The 19198-nt window shown below is 50.1% G+C and overlaps 1 protein-coding gene across 5 annotated transcripts in view; it reads left to right on the forward strand.

Moving 5' to 3' along the window:
- Positions 1–8819, forward strand: part of KCNA6 (potassium voltage-gated channel subfamily A member 6) — a 36779-nt gene extending 27960 nt beyond the window's left edge. For all 5 annotated transcript variants that reach the window (XM_027541079.1, XM_027541078.1, XM_027541077.1 and 2 more), the window contains one exon: positions 8403–8819. The gene's annotated coding sequence lies outside the window, so the exon portion shown is untranslated. The remainder of the gene's footprint in view (positions 1–8402) is intronic.
- The last annotated feature ends 10379 nt before the right edge of the window (positions 8820–19198 follow it).

Below are 19198 nucleotides of genomic sequence, written 5' to 3' on the forward strand. Positions count from 1 at the left end.
GACAGCTGTAGGGGTTGAATGACTCTGTTGGTGCTTTAGTCGCTAAGTCCTGTCCGACTCTTGTGACCCCATGGACTGTAGCCTCCCATGCTCTGCAGTTTATGGGATTTGCCAAGCAATAATGCTTATGTTCATGGGATTTCCACTTGTGTTCATGGGACTTCCTAGGCAAGGAGTGGGTTCCCATTTCCTTCTGTAGGAGATCTTCCCAACTCAGGGATCGAACCTGCGACTCTTGCATCTCCTGCATTGCAGGCGGATTCTTTCTGCTGAGCCTCCAGGGAAGCCTGAATGTAAGGCTTAGAGAGGACTTCTTTAGTAAGGCTCAAATTTTAACAAAATGAAAGTGCCAGAATGCCTAGATAATGTAATGCATAGCTCTAACTGCTGAAGTTTTGTAATGTATTGAAAAAAGCTGACTATGAGATATTTAGGCTGTCCTGAGGAGGCCAAAGCAAGAAGCAGGACAAAGTCATTAAATACAAGACACATCCTGTGTGTGCTGATGCATGTCAGCCTCCTCTTTAGGCTCAGGGTATATCTACCCATGAGATTCTATCTGTACCTATAAATGATGTTTTCAGTTAGTGCTATTAGACTCAATTAATTTCATTCTCGAAGGCAATGGCACCCCACTCCAGTACTCTTGCCTGGAAAATCCCATGGGCGGAGGAGCCTGGTAGGCTGCAGTCCATGGGGTCGTTAGGTGTCGGACATGACTGAACAACTTCACTTTCACTTTTAATTTTCATGCACTGGAGAAAGCAATGGCAATCCACTCCAGTGTTCTTGCCTGGGGAATCCTAGGGACAGGGCAGCCTGGTGGACTGCCGTCTTTGGGGTTGCACAGAGTCGGACACGACTGAAGCGACTTAGCAGCAGCAGCAGCATATCCATTAAGTTAACCAGAGCCTGTGCTGGAACATTCAAAATAAGTCTAAGGTCCATCGTATGTTAGTTGAAAATAATACAATTCTTTTGAAAAAAAGTGGGCTTCAGGTACAGTGTGATCCAGGAGACAGAGTTTTGTTTTTTTTTTTTTTTCATTTCTCTTAATGCAATTCTGCTGTTCATATGGACTGCAGATGGTGATATGATGGCCAGTAGCTCTAGGCATATATCCTTCCAGGTTCTAGTCCCATAAATAGAGTCTTTTATGGATCAGAAAAAAAATCCATGATCTGATTTTCATTGGTCAGAATTTCAACTCATTTTCTTATCTAATTGGACGTATCTGGGTCATATGCACACTCTTGGAGCCAAGGTTGGGGTCAGTTTTATTCAAAGCACATGGACTGAGTATACAGTGTGGAGACTGTTTTTCTAGAGGAAAGTTGGTGCTCCATGAGGAAGAGAAGGGATAACATAGATGTTGGGTAACTAAAAATATAAGCACCATCCTCCCCAAACAAACAAAAATAGTGACTATCTACTACATCCAGGTTCTTCTGTGCCTCTTTTAGGAAGAGAAAAATATCATAGCTTAGGTAAATCAACGCCAAAATGGGACAAGGAACAACCACGCACATGGGCTTGCTGCTTTAGCTTTTTAGATGATCAAAGAATGCTTTTGCATAATTCTTTTTTTAAAAGTTACTGGTACATTTCCCCCCAACTTGTAATAGCTTTACTATTTTATTCTGATTGTTAAGATAACATAGTTGACTCTTGAATGGACTTGAATGAAATGGGTCCACTTTTATGCAGATATTTTTTCAATAAATATGTGTACTCCAGTACACAGTTCGGGGCTGGTTGAATCTGAGAATACAGAGGGCTGACTGTAATGTTATAGTCAGATTTTTGATTTTGTGGAGAGTGGACACCCCACATTTCTTTGTTGTTCAAAGTTCGACTGTATATGCAAAGAGGTGTATATCGCAAAATAAAGGTCACCAATAATCCCACAGTCCAGAGGTAATTCCTGTCATCGTAGTATAATTATTCCAGATGATTTGTGTGTGTGTGTGTTTATATGTGTCTTGTACATGTAAAACACTTAGCTAAAAATAAAAAATGCTTTATTACCTTTTAAATTCAATTATATATTCTGGGCTTCCCTGGTGGCTCAGATGGTAAAGACTCTGCCTGCCAATGCAGGAGACCTGGATTCAATCCCTGGGTTTTGAAGACCCCCGGAGAAGGAAATGGCAACCCACTCCAGTATTCTTGCCTGGGAAATCCCATGGATGGAGGAGCCTGGTGGGCTACAGTCCATGGTGTCGCAAAGACTTGGATGTGACAACGACTAAACAACAACAATACATTCATGCATCTTTTTAAAAAATTAAAAAAAAATTTTTTTGGTCATGCTGTGCAGCATGTGGGATCTTAGTTCCCCAACCAGGGATGGAACCAGCACCCACTGACCTGGAAGGGTGAAGTCTTAACCACTGGACCACCAGGGAAGTCCTCTATAACATGTATCTTTAAAGATGCTTTCCTCTTACTGCTTTCAAAGTCTAAAGGAGTTCAGGCTTTTGAAAAACAACACAGGCAGCCTCTGCTTATGAATAGAATAGTACAGTTTGTCTGCTGAGCTCAAAAGCTTCAGAAAGAACTCAATTTAAAGATATATACCCTTCATAAATTGAATACTTATCTCTCAAAGCACCAGATCTCCTAAATCATCTTTTTGGCACACAAAAGCACCTTGTGGGGACATAAAGTGTGCACGTGGACATTTATGCACATGTACGTGTGCATAGAAAGCAGACTGGAGGTGTATTAACAGCAATAATAGTCATAGCTACCAGTTACTGAACACTGTGCTGAACAAAAATATTATCGTAAATCTTCACACTGTAAGGCAGCCTCCATGATTATTATTGCCACCCATCAGATGAGGCCACCACGTGAGTAACTGGGCTCAACCTGGATCTGTGTGACTCCAAAGGCAAAATGATTGTCTTAGTGGAAGGGATGTATGTGAAGTTGTTTCCTTTTATAATTTTCCTTTGTAGTTCCTCCATTGTTTAAAATGAGTATGTACGTTTTAGGATCAGAAAGGTTATTTCCACCTTGAAACATTATAGTGCGTGGTCAATGGATAGAGACTGGGACAAACAGAAGGAATCGCCAGCTCTATATGAGACTGTTTATGTCACCAACCAGCTTTGAGTTGGGGAGGGTGGCTGTTCACTAGATGGGGATTAAATGGGATCTTGTGTAGTTTGTATTTTGTTGCTAGTTATAATGTTCACATGCTCTTTAAAAAAAAAAAAAAAAAAACTTCTAAATTTATATTGGAGTATACTTGATTTAGGGCTTCCCCAGTGGTTCAGCCATAAAGAATCTGTCTGCAATGCAGGAGCCTCAGATGTGGGTTCGATTCCTGGGTCGGGAAGATCCCCTGGAGGAGGGCATGGCAACCCACTCTGGTATTCTTGCCTGGAGAATCCTGTGGTCAGAGGACCTGGTGAGCTACAGTCCATGGGGTCGCAGAGAGTCAGACACGACTGAAGCGACTTAGCATGCATGCACTGTTGATTTAAAAGCTGGTGATAGTTTCAGATGTACAGCAGAGTGATTCGGTTTTAGATTTTCCTGCTTAGGTTGTTACATAATACTGAACAGAGTTCCTTGTGCTATATATACAGTAGGTCCTTGTTGGTTTTCCATTTAAAACATACCAGTGTGTACATGTCAGTCCCAAACTCCCTAACTCTCCCTTCCCCCTACCCTTCCCTTCTGTAACTGCAAGTTCTCTAAGTCTGTGAGACTGTTTCTGTTTTGTCAATAAATTCATTTGTATCATTCCCTTTTAGCTTCCACATAGAAGCATTATCATAGGGTATTTCTCTTTCTCTGTCTGACTGGCTTCACTCAGGATAGCAAACTCTAGGTCCCTCTGGGTTGCTGCAAATGGCATTATTTCATTCTTTTTCATGGCTGACATATATATATATATATATCACATCTTCTTTATCCATTCCTCTGTCGATGGCCATTTAGGTTGCTTCCATGTCCTGGCCACACACTCTTAAAAATAATGGTGAACTCTAAGCCCTGGGGGAGTCCAGCAATCTCCTGGTCGGTGTCTGGAGGATGACGGAGCCCTCACTTTGCTGCAAGCCACATCTCTATCTCTCTGGGGATGCACAGGGTTTGGTGACATATCCCAGAGGAGCAGAAACTTTGATCAAGCTCAAAGTTTGAAGGGATGCCAAATTCCACATCACTCACAGATAGGCTGAGTGGTTGGAAGACAGTTGGTGAGTCTACCTCTGAAAACAAGTGATAAGACCAGTGAGTGTAGACATGAGATTGAAGTGGTCAGTGGTTCACACTGGGTCCAGCAAGAAGCTGAATCGTCCAGATTCTGGTCCTTGCCTTCCCCTGCCCATGTGGCATGGTCCATGTTCTTGAGAGTGCAGCCCGTTTGAAGATGTGACCCCCTCCCTGCCAACAGAAATTGCCAAGAGTTGATTTTAGGGGCAAAGGAAGGGGTGTTTGAAAAATACACGCATGAGAATTCTCAGATTTAGTTGTTCAACTGTGCTACATTGGAAACACAAGAATTTAAGACTCCCCTTGATTATTTTAGCTTGTGTCTGAAGGGGAGTTAAACCTGACAGCCTCACTCTTTAAAAGGAACTTTAAAGAATGTTTGATTTTTCATACAATTCTGAATAAGTAGGAAGAAATGGATGAATTAAAACTTGCTTTACTCAGCAAAGGGTTAAATTAATACTGAATTACCAGATAGTCCCTAATTGCACAGGAAGTGTGCGCAAATGGTGCTCAGCATTAGGTGTTCAAATTTAGAACCCTCAATGTTGGATCTTATGTTGGATTTGGAATTTTGTGTGTTAGCTGCAACGAACGGTCATTCTCACGGTGGCCTGGCTGTTGGCCAGTGTCACCGTCTTTTCTGTGTAGTCGTGTGCATGCAATAGTTCAGAACATGCCATTGCACGTTCTTCCTCTGTTTTAGAAAAATGAGGGGAACGCAGAAAAATTAAGAGCACCAAGCAAGGATGTTAGTAGAGCTGAGACAAGATAAGAATCATTAGATGTGCCGGAAGTGCTGTATCTTTAGCTTCAATCAGTGGTTCGCTGGGATGCAGCCCGTTGAATCTGTTGGATTATGAAGGGAGGAAGCATATTGAAAAGTCATGTGTGAACTGCTGCAAATAGACCTGGATGATTGTATCCGCCCGGCAGAGCGTGAGGAAGGATTTCATCAGACCTTAGCACTCCGGGACAGAAACCCCACACAACATATAATCTTCTGCACATTTTACATCAATACACATTTCCAGAAATTATGCGTGAAGATGGGAACTGCAAGTTTAGAGAGGTGTGAGCGGAAGGGCTTTAAAAAAAGCGTGCAGTCTCCATATCCTAGAGTTTTAAGGCAGAGAGGAATGTTATGCGCCCCCAAGCAATACATATTGATTGTTGCTGTAGCGAAAGGTAGTGGTTCAACAGAGTCAGCATTTATTCATTGGGCTCCTGTATGTGCTTGGCAGTGGGGATAGAACGATACATGAGAATGATAAATAAAATGATACGTGAAATCATGAAAAATGATTTCTTCCTTTAACGAAATTGATGGCAATCATGAGGTGTGCGTGCGGTGATGGGGCATATGGAAGCAGATGTTAATCTAGTAAACCCCAACATAAAACTACAACCATGACAAGTGTTACAGATCACAGATATCCACATACCTGAGCTACAAGGGCCTGAAATGGGGGGATTTGACTTCACGATATTTGAATGATGAGAAGGGAATTAAATAGGTAAAGGTTCCAGAAACAGCATCCCAGGCAGAGTGAACCGTATCCAAAGGCCCTGAGAAGGGATTAACACAGTGAGTGCAGAGATGGGGTTGCCAAGGGAACAGGGGAAGGGTACCCACGGAGCAAGTTGGTCTCACCACAGTGCAGTGGGTTGGATGCTCTGTATGGATAAGGTGGACTGGTCACAGAATTTTTGCCGGCATCCAGGTGGATGAGGGCACTAGAGCCCTAATGATAGAGACAGGGGGAGGTGAATGGATTTGACAGCAATGGAGGAGGTGAGCGCTTCCAGCCTCGGGGTGAATCAGAGATGTGGTGGGTTAGAGAGAAAGAGGTGGAAGAGAGGAAGGAGGTGATTTTTTAGGATTAATAATACAAAAGAATAGGAAATCCAGTACTCACTTCTTTAGTATTGTGACGAAGTATGATTAGAGCTGGGGGAGGTGCAAACAGCATATTTAAAACATTTTCATTTTTATTCAAGACACACACACACAATTTGAAAAGCCACATAATGCTGTAAGGCTTTTAAGGAAACCCGGCAGGCTTCACCTCTCTTCTCACCGTGAATCCAAGTCCTCAGAGGCTAGCGCTTTCAATTATTTTAAGTTACTTTCTGTCATTTCCCTTCATTTTTCTCTGTAATACTTACATTATTTCCTAATTTGTCTTTTCAGCTAATAAATATTTATAAAGCACCTGAGCACAGTATGCATAGTAAAGAAAAATATACACGGTAAACAAAAACACACGCCATACAAATACACCTGGGGAACAAAACCCCCGCCTCACGAAGCCATCACGCCAGTGTGGAGGACGCGTAAAGGTTTAAATAAAAGGCTGTCAGCCTCTCTCTATATAGAGGCAGGGCTCTGTAGGGACGCAAGTGCTAGTCGCTCAGTCGTGTCCAACTCTTTGCGGTCCCATGGACTGTAGCCCGCCAGGCTCTTATGGTTATAGGTAATATGGTGAAGAATAGGCATCCATGGGTGTCCTGTGGGCACTGTTGGGGGGGAATGTAGAGGTCAGTAAGGGAAGGGGGGAAAGGGATGACCCATCCGAGAAACAGCATCTGAGCAAAGACTGGAAGGATTGAGGGGAGAGCCCTGTGGGTGTCTGGGGAGAAGGCATTCCAGGCCAGGGCAACAGCGACTGCAGAGGTCCTGAGGTTGGAGGAGGTTGGGGGTCACTGAGGGTCCAAACAGCAGAGAGGCCCTTGCTGCTGGAGCGAGGTGAGTAGGGAGGGCCCTGGGGGTGAGGTTGGCTTAGTAGGGGTGGGGAAGCCCAATGGGTAGGGTTTTGTGGGCTGCTGGAATGACCTCAGCTTCTACCCTGAGTGATGGGACGGCACCTCATGTCTCAACTGGAAACCATATTCCCACTTTCCCTGCTTCCAGCATACTTTTTGGTTAAATCAGTCTTCAGGGTTCATACCATGATCACTATCAAATATTATTTCCTGCATTGCCAGCATCATTTTTTTTAGATTCCACATATAGGTGATATCATATGATATTTGTCTTTCTCTGTCTTTCTTCACTTAGTATGATCATCTCTAGGTCCGTCCTCTTGATGCAAGAGGCATTATTGCATTCTTTTGTATGGTTGAGTGGTATTCCATTGTACACGTGTACTACATCTTTATCCATTCATCTGTTGATGGACTCAGATTGCTTCCATGTCTTGGCTATTGAGAATAGTCCTGCTATAAACATAGGGGTGCCAGTACCTCTTCAAATCAGATAAACTTCCCCTCTTCTGACTGAGTGGCAGAGGGGTAGGGGCTTGGTTTTGTGGGAGTGGGCAGGATACCTGGAGGAATTGGTCTAAGGCAACCCTGGCCTATTCTTGAAGGGCTTTGTGGGAGTTACAGGGACATGCCGGCACATCCAGATGGCTTTTTCAGCCCAGGGCACAGTAGACACAAACCTTGAACATGGAACACTGGGCTCCCAATCTCGCATGCTTTCCAGTCGAAAACAGTGATGTCTGATATCACATGGGACAGACTGCAAAGGCTTCAGCAATCAGAGAAGAGAAAGACCCATTGTGTTGATGTGGCCAGGGAGGCTCCAGGAGGCTCTGGGGCTTGGCTGGGCCAGGAGGGATGGGGAGAAGATGGAGGGAGGTTGGGGCGAGAAGCAGGAGATTCTGGTGGGCCAAGGGTGGGTAGTCAGGCTGTGGCAAGAACGCTTTCAGGGAAGGATGGTGTGCCTGATGGATGCCGAGGGTCACGACGAGCCCTGGAACCCAGGAGAACGGTGTCAGCGTCCAAAAGAAGGGAGCTCAGCTGATAAGTTGTATGAAGCTTCATCTTCCTGGGCCTGGGAGTTGAATGAATTGCTTGGACTTGAGTTTGGAGACTGAGGGGCCGTTACAGGTGGAGTATTTGTGGCCATGTATAAAGGCACCTTCTGCAGGAGCCCTTCAGGGCTCAGCAGTTACTGATGGGCTGTGGGGACTCTTGTGGAGCCGGTGGGGTGGGAGTGAGTGAACCAAAGAGTCCAGGGATGGGGCAGGCGGGGGACCAGCATGCAGAGAAACCAAGAAAGAGGCTGGAGCTCCATCCCAGGTCTCCTGGGGCTGCTCCTCATGCAGCCAAGCAAGCCTCCCATCACTAACTCACCTCCTTTTCTTCTGATTTGTCCCTGGCAGGGAACTAAGGAAGAGGCTGGCCCAGAGTTCCAAACCAGGAGAACTACACCTGTATTTCTGATAGCGGCTGGACAAAGATGACCGGGACCCTCAACTTCTCCAGAAGACGAGACACCCCCCGCCCCTGCTCCTAGGGTGGACAGGCCTGACGCTCCTCCAGTGGCCTCCCATGAGCCATGACCAGGCTGGAAAAAACTGGGATGGGACCCATGGGCATTTAAAGATGGGACTTGGGATACTGGGCTGAGGCTGGGGCAGGGAGGTGAGACAGAAGAACTGAGGGTGCAGACAGAAGAAACCAGGTGTGGAGGGGTCAGGGGTCGAGTGACGCCGGCAAGTGCATGGCTGCGCTGCAGGACCGTCCAGGAAAAGGGTGGCCATGGAGGACTCACAATAAATACAGCCGGAGTCTCGGAGGCTGCGTGTTTCACTGTGTGAAACACCCACAGCTAAGTTGAGCAGATGCGTCAAGTAGTCGTGACAAAGGCAGGCAGGTACCCGAGGTGCCAGGACACTTGGCCAGCATCCCAGGGGCCACCCACAAAAAGTGGGTGGCATCAGGAAAAGTGGTTGAGTCCCCTCCGCGGTGATCCCACCCTGGACAGGGGACGTTCTCCAAGGAGGCCAGGTGTGCCACCCGTGGTCAAGGAGTGGTCTGCCTGCAGGCGGATGTCAAGGCCAGGTGATGAAGCCGTGCACGGGGTCTCCCAGGAAGGCAGGAGCTTCTTTCTCGTGTGTGACCCACTCCACTCCTGACCTGTGCCCTGAGGAAGGAGAGCGATTCCACTTCCGGGACGTCCCTCCTCCTCACCTCCCTCCCTCCTGGCAGCGTCCGTCCAGGGTGCTCTAGGGGGACATTCCCATGGGCGCCCACTCATCCAAGTGTCCTGTCCTCTTGGTGACAAAACCCATGAGGCTGATTTTCTTGCCTTGGGCTTACTTTTCTAATTAGGCGTTGCCAGGGTTACCGTCTGCTTTAATGCTGGGCCCTCCCAGATCTGAGTGCTGCGTCACCAAACTGCAGGTGTCTTGGCAGCAGGGACCATCTTCTCAGCCACATGGCCACCTGATGTCTAGTAAAGCCCCAGACGTGGACTCGTCACTCACAAAGGATCCGGTGAATGAGTAAGGTCGTGAATGAATGAATGTAGACTCTGGTTAATATACTCAGTTAGCACTTGTTTAGTTGCTAAGTCGTATCCGACTCTTTGTGACTCCATGGACTGTAGCCCACCAGGCTCCTCTGTCCATGGGATATCCCAGGCAAGAATACTGAGTGGGTTGCCATTCCCTTCTCCAAGGATCTTCCAGACCCAGGGATCGAATCCGTGTCTCCTGCATTGGCAGGCAGATTCTTTACCACTGAGCCACCTGGGAAGCCAGAGTAGGGGAGTGGAGACCAGGTTAATGTAGGGAGACAGGAGAAGGCTGACCTGGAAGGGGATGTTCGAGTGGAGAACAGAAGTGGTCAAGGAATGAGGGAGGTGATCTGGGTGAAAAGGCCTGGGGGTGGGAGACTGGCCGGCGTGTTCTAGGAGCGCAAGGGGGCCAGCGTGGCCGGAGGGCAGTGAGCCGCAAGACACAAGGTCAAGGTGAGCTGAGCGCTGAGGCTGGGCCAGCCAGGCAGGGCCTTGGAGGCACTGAAAGGACTTTGCCTGGACTTGGACTTGGAGGGGAAGCCATTCCTCCAAGGTTCTGAGTGGAGAAGGGATGTGATCAGACTTAAAATTGAACAGACTTTATAGTTGGGAAGCTGGTGGGATAACCTAGGTGAGAGCGGTGGTTGAATTCTGCTGTCTGCAGTCGGAGGGGAGTGATGAGAAGCAGAGATTCTGCATAACTTTGAAAAGAGAACCCACAGGAGGGATTGGGTGTGGGGTTAAGAGAAAGAGTGAAGGCAAGGATGACTTCCAGCCTGTGGGGGAGAGACGAAACACCAGAGGCTGGACTGTGCTGGAGGATTCTGTGGCTGTGCTGGAGACCCCGCAACCCCCTCCCGGAAGCCGGGATGAGGGGTGACCTTACCCTCCAGACTCTGCCCCCATCACAGCCTGACTTTGCCCCCAGCCCCACTGCCCCCGCTGGTGGATGGGTGAGGGTCAGCTGCTTCTGCCCCCACCATCTGTCTCCCTGACCCCATGTCCAGGACAGATTGCGTCTGCATTTCTGTGATTCATTCTAGTCTCTCCCTGCTGGGAAGGCTGGGGACCTGGCTGGCCTTGGCCTTGGCAGTCAAGGTATTGTTGCCTCCCAGGGCAGCCAAGCTGGAGTGGATACATGGGAGACCAGAACTGCCTGAGGCTGAGACCCTGGGGAAGGAAATGGTGGGATGGTTGGGGCGCTCCAGTAGGAGAACCAGAAATCGATCTGAGAAAAGAAGAAACAGCAGAGAGAGGCTGAGAACACCTCTCTCCTGGCTCCTGGAAGGGCCATGGAGGCCTCGTCCAGCGTGGAGAAATGGACAGCAGGTCGCCCTCAGACTGCCCTGCTCTCTGCCATTGGTCTGCACTTGGGATGCACCATTTCCTGGAGTGGCTCTTGTCTTCATTTTTTTTTAATTTATTTATCTTAATTGGAGGATAATTACCATGTTATGATGGCTTTTTGCCATATATCAACGTGAACTGGCCAGAGGCATGCATGTGTCCCCTCCATCCTGAATCCCTCCCACTCCCCTCCCCACCCATCTGCTCAGGTTGTCACAGAGCACCAGCTTTGGGTGCCCAGCATCATACATCAAACTCTTGTCTTTGTTCTGAGGTGAGATAGCAGGAATCTGATTTACGAAGCCACTTGCAGGCGCTGGGGCTGGTGTCAGGAGGAACGCTGCTTCCTGAGCTCAGCTGTGCTGGCTGGTGTCTGGGGAGCCCACTGTGCCATGCAAGGTGAAGGGTCTTGGGGCTGCCCTCCAGCTCAGCTTAGCTTCCTCAACACAGCGGAGCGGCAGGTGCTGAAGGCCGAGAGTCCGGAGACCTGGGACCCAGTTCCCGCTCTGCCACTAAACTCACTGCATGACACATGTTGAGACTTTGCATGTCCTTATCACCTGAGAAATGCGGAACCGGACCCAGCCATCTCCCACGTCTCTTCCCACTTAGAATTCTGAGATGTTTAACTCCATCACTTGAGTAACTGAGAGCAAATTGATTTCCGGATACCTAACAGCAGACGAAAGCCCTCTCATCTTGCTTAGGGAGATCATATGTATTCAATTCTTATTAAGCATCTATACCTGCAAGGTCCATATATTCAAAGCTACGATTTTCCAGTAGTCATGTACAGACGTGAGAGCTGGACCATAAAGAAGGCTGAGCACCAAAGAACTGATGTTTTCAAATTGTGGTGCTGGAGAAGACTCTTGAGAGTCCTTTGGACTGCAAGGAAATCATCCCTGAATATTCATTGGAAGGACTGATGCTGAAGCTCTAATACTATGGCCATCTGATGTGAAGAGCCAACTCATTGGAAAAGACCCTGATGCTGGGAAAGACTGAGGGCAGGAGGAGAAGGGAACGACAGAGGATGAGATGGTTGGATGGCATCACCGACTTGATGGACATGAGTTTGAGCAAGCTCCGGAGTTAGTGATGGGCAGGGGAGCCTGGCGTGCTGCAGTCCATGGGGTCACAGACACTTGAACGCTACTTAGTGACAGAACCACAAATACCCACAGGCATTGTGATAACGAGGCAATGGGCTGTGTCTGTTCTGGGATCCAGGCAGGAATGGCTTGTTAATGGATCGCCTGCAACACAGGGTTGTCCTGATCACATGAGTTAACGCAGAAGCAGAGCCTGGATGCTATCAGCACATGTGTGAATGTTAGTGAAAGTTAGTCACTGTCGTGACTGTTATGGGCTGGCCACATAGACATCTTCTCCTGCTCAGTTCAGTTCAGTCACTCAGTCGTGTCCAGCTCTTTGTGACCCCATGGACTGCAGCACACCAGGATTCCCTGTCCATCACCAACTCCCAGAAATTGCTCAAACCCATGTCCATCGAGTCGGTGATGCCATCCAACCATCTTGTCCTCTGTCATTCCCTTCTCCTGCCTTCAATCTTTCCCAGCAGCAGGGTCTTTTCCAATGAGTCAGTTCCTTGTATCAGGTGGCCAAAGTACTGGAGCTTCAGTGTCAGCATCAGTCCTTCCAATGAATATCTAGGTCTAATTTCCTTTTGGATTGACTAGTTTGATCTTCTAAGGAGGAGAATTCCTGGGTCTCGTTTTCTTAGGCTTCCAAGTGCAAACCCTGATTGACTCCTTAGCCTGGAATGCTTGGCCCTGCGGGTGGCAGAAGGGCCTCCTCCATCTCTCAGCTCAACCTCAGACTATGATGCTGGGCTGGTGGTGGGAGAGGTGAGGCCGAGGTGCATCAGACTGTCATCATGCTCTTCCTGGAAGTGCTGGGTGACTGTCAGGCTCCCTCCAAGCGTAGGAGATTATGAGCAACGCTGTGCTTCCTCGTAGGTGAGTGGTAGACCGTGGGCTCATCAGAGAGTCGGGGCATCTCAGAGCATCTCAGGGATGGGCGATCAGCTGGTTGACAAGCACGCACTGCTCCCCACAAACATGTGGAGGGAGACAACCCCAGAAAAGTGACAGGGGTTTGTCCGCGGTGGGCCGTGAGTGGCTGGAAGAGACGTTCTGAGTGGGAGGTTAGGGCTCAGGGCCCTTGTGCTTGTTGCTGATTCTGAGGCCTGAAGTCACAGTCTCCTGTTCTGGAGGTGAAAACAACTTCCTCCAAAATCTACTACTTGAGATGACTTGTGAGAATCTGGACTGCGCTCACCAGCTCCATTCCTACCCTGCAGGTCCTTGCTGCTCCCTTTCTGGTCCCCAGTAACCTGCCATTGCAGACAGCGCCACTAGAGGGAGCCACTAGTTCTCCCAAGTGGCCACTGCTTCTGTTTCTCCCATCCATGGGATGGGACACCCTGGGGCTGCCCTGGGAGCTGGACACCTCCTGGCTCTCGGTCACTCTGAGGGGTCCCTGCGTGTCTAGCCACACCTGCTGATTGAGTCCATTCAGGGCTGAGAGTCTGCACTGCTTTCCCGGGGCCGCCAGGGTTTCTACCCAGCAGTCCTGATGTTGCTGGATGTCCAGGGAGTGGGGATGACCCCCTCCCCACCGCCCCTTTGTCCATCCATGCAAGAGCGCAAGGCAGTGCTTCTCAGAGAGCCAGGGCAGATGCAGGGAGAGCACAGGCTCCAAAGGCCCCCAGATCCCTGGCCTGGGAAGTCCAGTGGGCAACTTGAGGGGTCCCCTGCCTGGGAGTGTCCCCTACCTCCTGGAAGAGGCAACAGAGCAGCCACAAACTGCCCTGAAAACTGCACTCAGAGACCTGACATCCCAGGGACTTCTGCCTGAGTTGCTGTCAGTGATGGGAAATTATCCACAGGGGCCAGGAGATGACGTGGCAAAGAGATCAGCTGTCTTTAGGAAAAGTGATTTTCCAGTTCAGATACCACTTGGTCATAGAGATTGTCTGGAATCCCACCAGGCTGAATTCTCCAGAATGCCTACCTGCCATCAGGGTTAGGAGGGGAAGTATGGATAAGTGACCTTGCGCATAACCTTGTATGCTCCAGGGCAAGTCTTCACCTCTGGGCCTCAGTTTCCATCTTGGTCAAACAGGGGTTTATATTTCTTTCTGAAGTTGTTTCAGGTGTAAGTTTAGGTTGTTAGGTTTGTGTTTCGATGCCCTATACGGTCTCTCCCGCAAGGGACAGCAGTCTATTCAGTTTGCCTTCTTGCACTGTGGTTCATTTGCCACCAACTCTCTGCTTTCTGTGGTTTAAAGGCTGTTAAAAGTCATTGTCCTTCCCCATGTGAGCTTCTTTTAAAAATCCCACTAAAAATAAAATTAAACTGACCTCCTAGAACCAGTGAACTCATCAAAAATGATTCTGAGCCCTCTGCGCTTAGATGTCGACAGTAATTGATCATTTCACGGCAATAGGCTGGAAAGGCTCAACAGCAGGGGCCGGGGTTTCCATTTTCTGCGTCAACAATCACTTGCCTGCTGTCTAGTTTCTTCCCTGGTCCTGCTGATTTCTGAGGGGCTGGGACCAGCTCGTCTGGGCTCTGTGATGCTGCCTCACAGCTTGGTGACAGGATCCTCATTTCTCTGGATTTCCAGGCACTGCTTTGTCTCTTAAAGATGCCTCAGTGACCAAGACTCCATCCCAGACTTGGTTGTGGTGCAAAAGAAAGTGGATGACAATGGAAGGGGGTTGAAGAGGTTTCCTTAGAGGCAAGGAGAAGAAATTCCTTCCAATTAATACATTGTTCTGTGCAACGCATGATTGATTGGAATAAGGAAGACGTGCTTTTTCAGTTTTCTTTTTGTCTAGTGCTTTTAAAATGTTTTTGTTTTTTAATTATTTCTTTATTTGGCTGCATTGGGTCTTTGTTTCAGTGCCCGGGCTCAGTAGTTGCAATGCAAGGGCTTAGTTGCCCTGAGGTACAGGGGATCTAAGTTCCCCATCTAGGGATTGAACCTGCGCCTCCAGCATTGGAAGGTGGATTCTTAACCACCAGACCATCAGGGACGTCCCTGTCTAGTGCCTGAATAGTCAAGAAAGGCTCCAGACATTAATGGGAGCAGGATACCAGGGGCATGCGTGATCCAGGGTAGGCCTCCTCACCCTTCACTGTGGATCCAGATCATCCGGGTACCTTGTTAAAGTGCAGATTCCTGGGCTCCAACTCCTAGAGTTACTGAAACAGTAGGTCTGAGAAGGGGCCCAGGAACTTGCATTTCTCTCAGGCTCTGGGTAACACCAAGGCTGCAGGTCAGGACACCAAGCTGGGGGATGGCACTGGCCTAGGACACAATGACGCGTCATCTACCCCCAGGGTGGCGAGCCCTGTGAAGATCCTAACCCGGGATTGTCGCACTCATAGGGAACAGTCACTGCCGTGGATGCTAGCACAGCTAAATCTCCAAGGAAACGGAAGGTCCCCACTGCCCTCCCGTTGTTGTTCACAAGGCTCTGGTGCTAACTAAGCAGAAGTGAAAGTGCCAGTCTCACAGTCATGTTCGACTCTTTGCGACCTCATGGACTGTAGCCCTCCAGACTCTTCTGTCTATGGGATTCTCCAGGCAAGAATACTGGAGTGGGTTGCCCTGCCCTCCTCCAGGGCCTCTTCTTGACCCAGGGATCCAACCTGGGTCTCCTGCATTGCAGGCAGATTCTTTACTGTCTGAGCCATCAGGGAAGGCCAAAACTCCTGGCTAATTACCATGTTGCCAGGAAGCATCCCAGGCCCATGCTCTGAGCTTCTGGCCCCTGCTGGCCACCAGGTGGGGCAGGGTGATTTCTTTCCAGGCCCGAGGGGCTGACAAGAGGAAAAGTACCGAGGAGACGGGAGCAGAGATGTCCAGGCAGCCCTCTGTGTGTGCCAGGCTCCGCCGTACTGCTGCCATCTCCGTGTGAACCTACTCCATCCACATCCAGGGTGTGGTGGGAGGGGGGGCTGTTGGCTTTTCAGGTTGCTTGTTTCTCTTCCCAAGTGCATCCTCATTCACCCCCTGTGCGGTCAGTGACTGCGGCTTGAGATGAAAGGGAGATGGCTCCTCCTGTACCAAAGCTGGAATGACAGGAGAAGGAGAGGGACCAGAATGTCATGAATGGAGGGACCAGAAGCCTCTCTTCTCTGGCTGGGGCCTGAAATTTTGCTCCAGCTCCCTGTGATAGCATTTTGATCTGCGCAGATGAGCAGACTCCCTTTTTGTGGCTAGAAACAAAAAGGTGTGTGTCTGTGTGTATGTATGTTTGTGTGTCTGAGTGTTTAGACTACAAGCTCCCACACCACATATACCCCTTAAAGTGTCTTTGGGTAAGAGAGGTGGCTCACCTGGTAAAGAACCTGCCTGCCGAGGCACAAGATGCAAGAGACATGGGTTTGATCCCTGGGTTGGGAAAGAGTCCCTAGAGGAGGGCATGGAAGCCCACTCCAGTATTCTTGCCTGGAAAATTTCATGGACAGAGGAGCCTGGCGGGCTACAGTCCGAGGGACCACAAAGAGTCGGACGTGACTGAACACGCACACACACACACACACACACACACACAGCACCCTTAGTGAGCAGAGCCGCGTCCCTGCGCTGTCTGCTCATTCCCTAGATAGCTCTACTGCCAGCTGCCCAGATCATCTTAAACCAAAGACCACGGGGTCCCCCTTCCCCTGCACTTAAGTCTGGGATATAAATTCTGACTTTCCTAGTGACAGAGCCCCAAAGGGCTTCTTTGTCCCTTGTTGACTGCGGAGGCAGTCGCTCTCCAAGACGGAGCATCGGCCTCACCTCCCCTGCAGCTCTTTGGATGGCAGGGACTCTCAGCATGGGATTCGAGGCTGCCCTACAGCTGCCCCTGAACTTGCATCTTTGGGGACACTGCAGGGCCTGTCCCCTCTGGCACCTGCCCACCTCCACGGCGGACTCCGGCCGCTGCTGCTTCCAGTGCAGCCTGCCGGCTGGGACCAGGCAGGGGTCCGGCGGCCGGCAGTCAGGAAGCCCGAGTGGTCCAGGGCCCTTCTCCGTGGAGTGAGATGCTGATGCGGGTCCTTGAAGGACCCCGCCCCGCCCCCGCCCACTCCGCAGTCCCCAGCGCTGTAACTGACCCGGAACGTCAGAGGCAGGAAAGTCGCTGCTCCAGTTGAATTTTGCTGCAGTTTCTTTTTTTTCCTTCCTTAGATGCTGAGAGCTATTTTTAGCCACAGATTTTTTTTTTTTTTTGCAGGGGATCCACAGTCTATTTTTAAAGCCCTTACGGAGGCTAAAGCATCCAGTGTCCCCCAAGAGAACTTTTGGAGTTAGGTGGGAGAGGCCTTCCTGAAGATGAGAGGGTGGTCCGGGAAGGCCTAGGGAGTGCTGGCAGAGTCTGGGCCCCAGGCGGTGGTGGGGGTCTATGGAGACCCCACCCTGCTTCTCCCTCCATCGAGAAGCCTGGGAGTCAGGACAGTCTGCTCTGGCAGTTGCAACGCCACGGCTTCATATGTGTCACTGGTTTATGTACTGAGTTTCCTTCTCTGTGTCTTGAATTTCTACACTCATGTGTCTCCCCATCCCCTCCTTCCATGGCCCCCCTGGCAGAGGAGAGCTTGATTGTGGAAGGTTTTGGGCAGTGAGTCCAGTAGGAGGCCAGCCCTGGGTAAGGAGAGAGGCTGAGGGGGCCCCAGGAGGTGGCTGGAGGTAGAGAAGTGGCCAGGCAGGGATCCGTTGACCGAAGGTTCCACAGGAGGGGCAGAAAGAGGAGGAACCAGGGACCCAGGGCAAGGCTGCTTCTAGGAAAACTCAGGTTCCATTCCGAGCTGCCTGGACAGAGGCGTTGATGGGTAGAGGTGCTGAGGGGGCCAACAGACCTGCCCTCCAGCTCCCTTAGGCTTTCCCACCACGGCCTGTGGGACTGGATGGGGCAGGTGGGGACAGGAGCTGGGCTGGAAAATTCCAGACAGAGTTGGTGAAAATGTTCTGCAGCTGAACGGAAGTCTGCTCTCTCTCTCTCTGCTCTGCACCTAGGGAAGGACAGAGGACAACTCGCAGGAGGTCCAGGTCCTTCCGCACCTCTCCTTTCTCCCTCCTCCTGGAACCGAATCCACTGGGCTGCTTTGAAAATGACCAGGGCCTTGGTGCCCCCTGGTCCCGCCCCCGCCCTTCCCCACCACCTCTGGCTGCACCTGGAGGATAGGAGGAGGGAGGCAGGGATGGAGGGAGTCCTGGATTCCAGCTCATTAGCTGACCATCGCCTGGCCACCTGGCCAAGTGCTCTGAGGATGCTGCTGTGGGTCCATTGGGGTTGGCAGCACTACCCTCCCTGGACTCTGCCAGCACTGCAGACCATCCAGGTTGGCCTGGCCTCCCTGCTGTGGGAGGGCAAGGGGCCCAGTCCTGGGTGCCCCAAAGAGATGCCCACACTCTGCAGCTTCCCCACCGTGATCCACCTGGAATCAGGCCAATCTCAGCATGCCCTCCTCGCCTGGTATGTCGTGATCAGGCTTCACAGAGCCCAGGGCCCCCTCTTTCTGGAGTGTCTGCTCCATCACTCTGACTTTATCAGTGGGGCTCCCCTGCCCACTTCCATGTGAGATCGTCATCCCCTCCTCTTACCCGTGTGCCCCTCCTGCTCACCATCACACACACACACATCCTTCCATCTCCTATTCATGATCTGCCTCCAGTAACATAAGTCCCATCAGGACAGGAATTTCCTTTCCTCTGTTCATGACAAGTCCCTCAACGCCCAGGGCAGCACTGGCATATTTTAAGCACTGAATGTGTATTTGCTGAATGAATTAATAAAAAAAAATCAAAATGTGCCGTGGTGGAGGCACCCCTAAGGAGGCTTTCTTTCTGACTCCCTCTCCCTCAAGCAGAGCATTCAGGGAGGTGACCAAATGGGGACACCTCCCTTCCCAGCACACACAGATGAGATCAGTTTTGGCCCCAGAATAAAAAGCAGTTCAGAAGCTCAGCAGGAAGGGACTGAAGAGGTCCTCAGAACTAAGCCCCACATTTGTGCAGAAGAAGGGATCGAAGCCCAGAGAGGTGAGGCCACCTGCCCAGAGTCACACAGCCTGTGAGAGACAGGCAGCAGAACCTGGGTCCCCTGCTCCAGGGTTATGATTCTGGGAGTCCCAGGGACCATCCACCTGCTCTGCCTCAAAATGAGAGGAAAGCATTATATTCCCTCCCAGGCCAGGGAGCAAGTGCTTTCCTGACCCTGAGGGGTAAGTGTTAGTCTCTCAATCATGCCCGACTCTTTGCAACCCCATGGACTGTAGCCCACCAGA

The sequence above is a fragment of the Bos indicus x Bos taurus genome, chromosome 5 (assembly GCF_003369695.1).
Source record: "Bos indicus x Bos taurus breed Angus x Brahman F1 hybrid chromosome 5, Bos_hybrid_MaternalHap_v2.0, whole genome shotgun sequence".
NCBI lineage: Eukaryota > Metazoa > Chordata > Mammalia > Artiodactyla > Bovidae > Bos > Bos indicus x Bos taurus.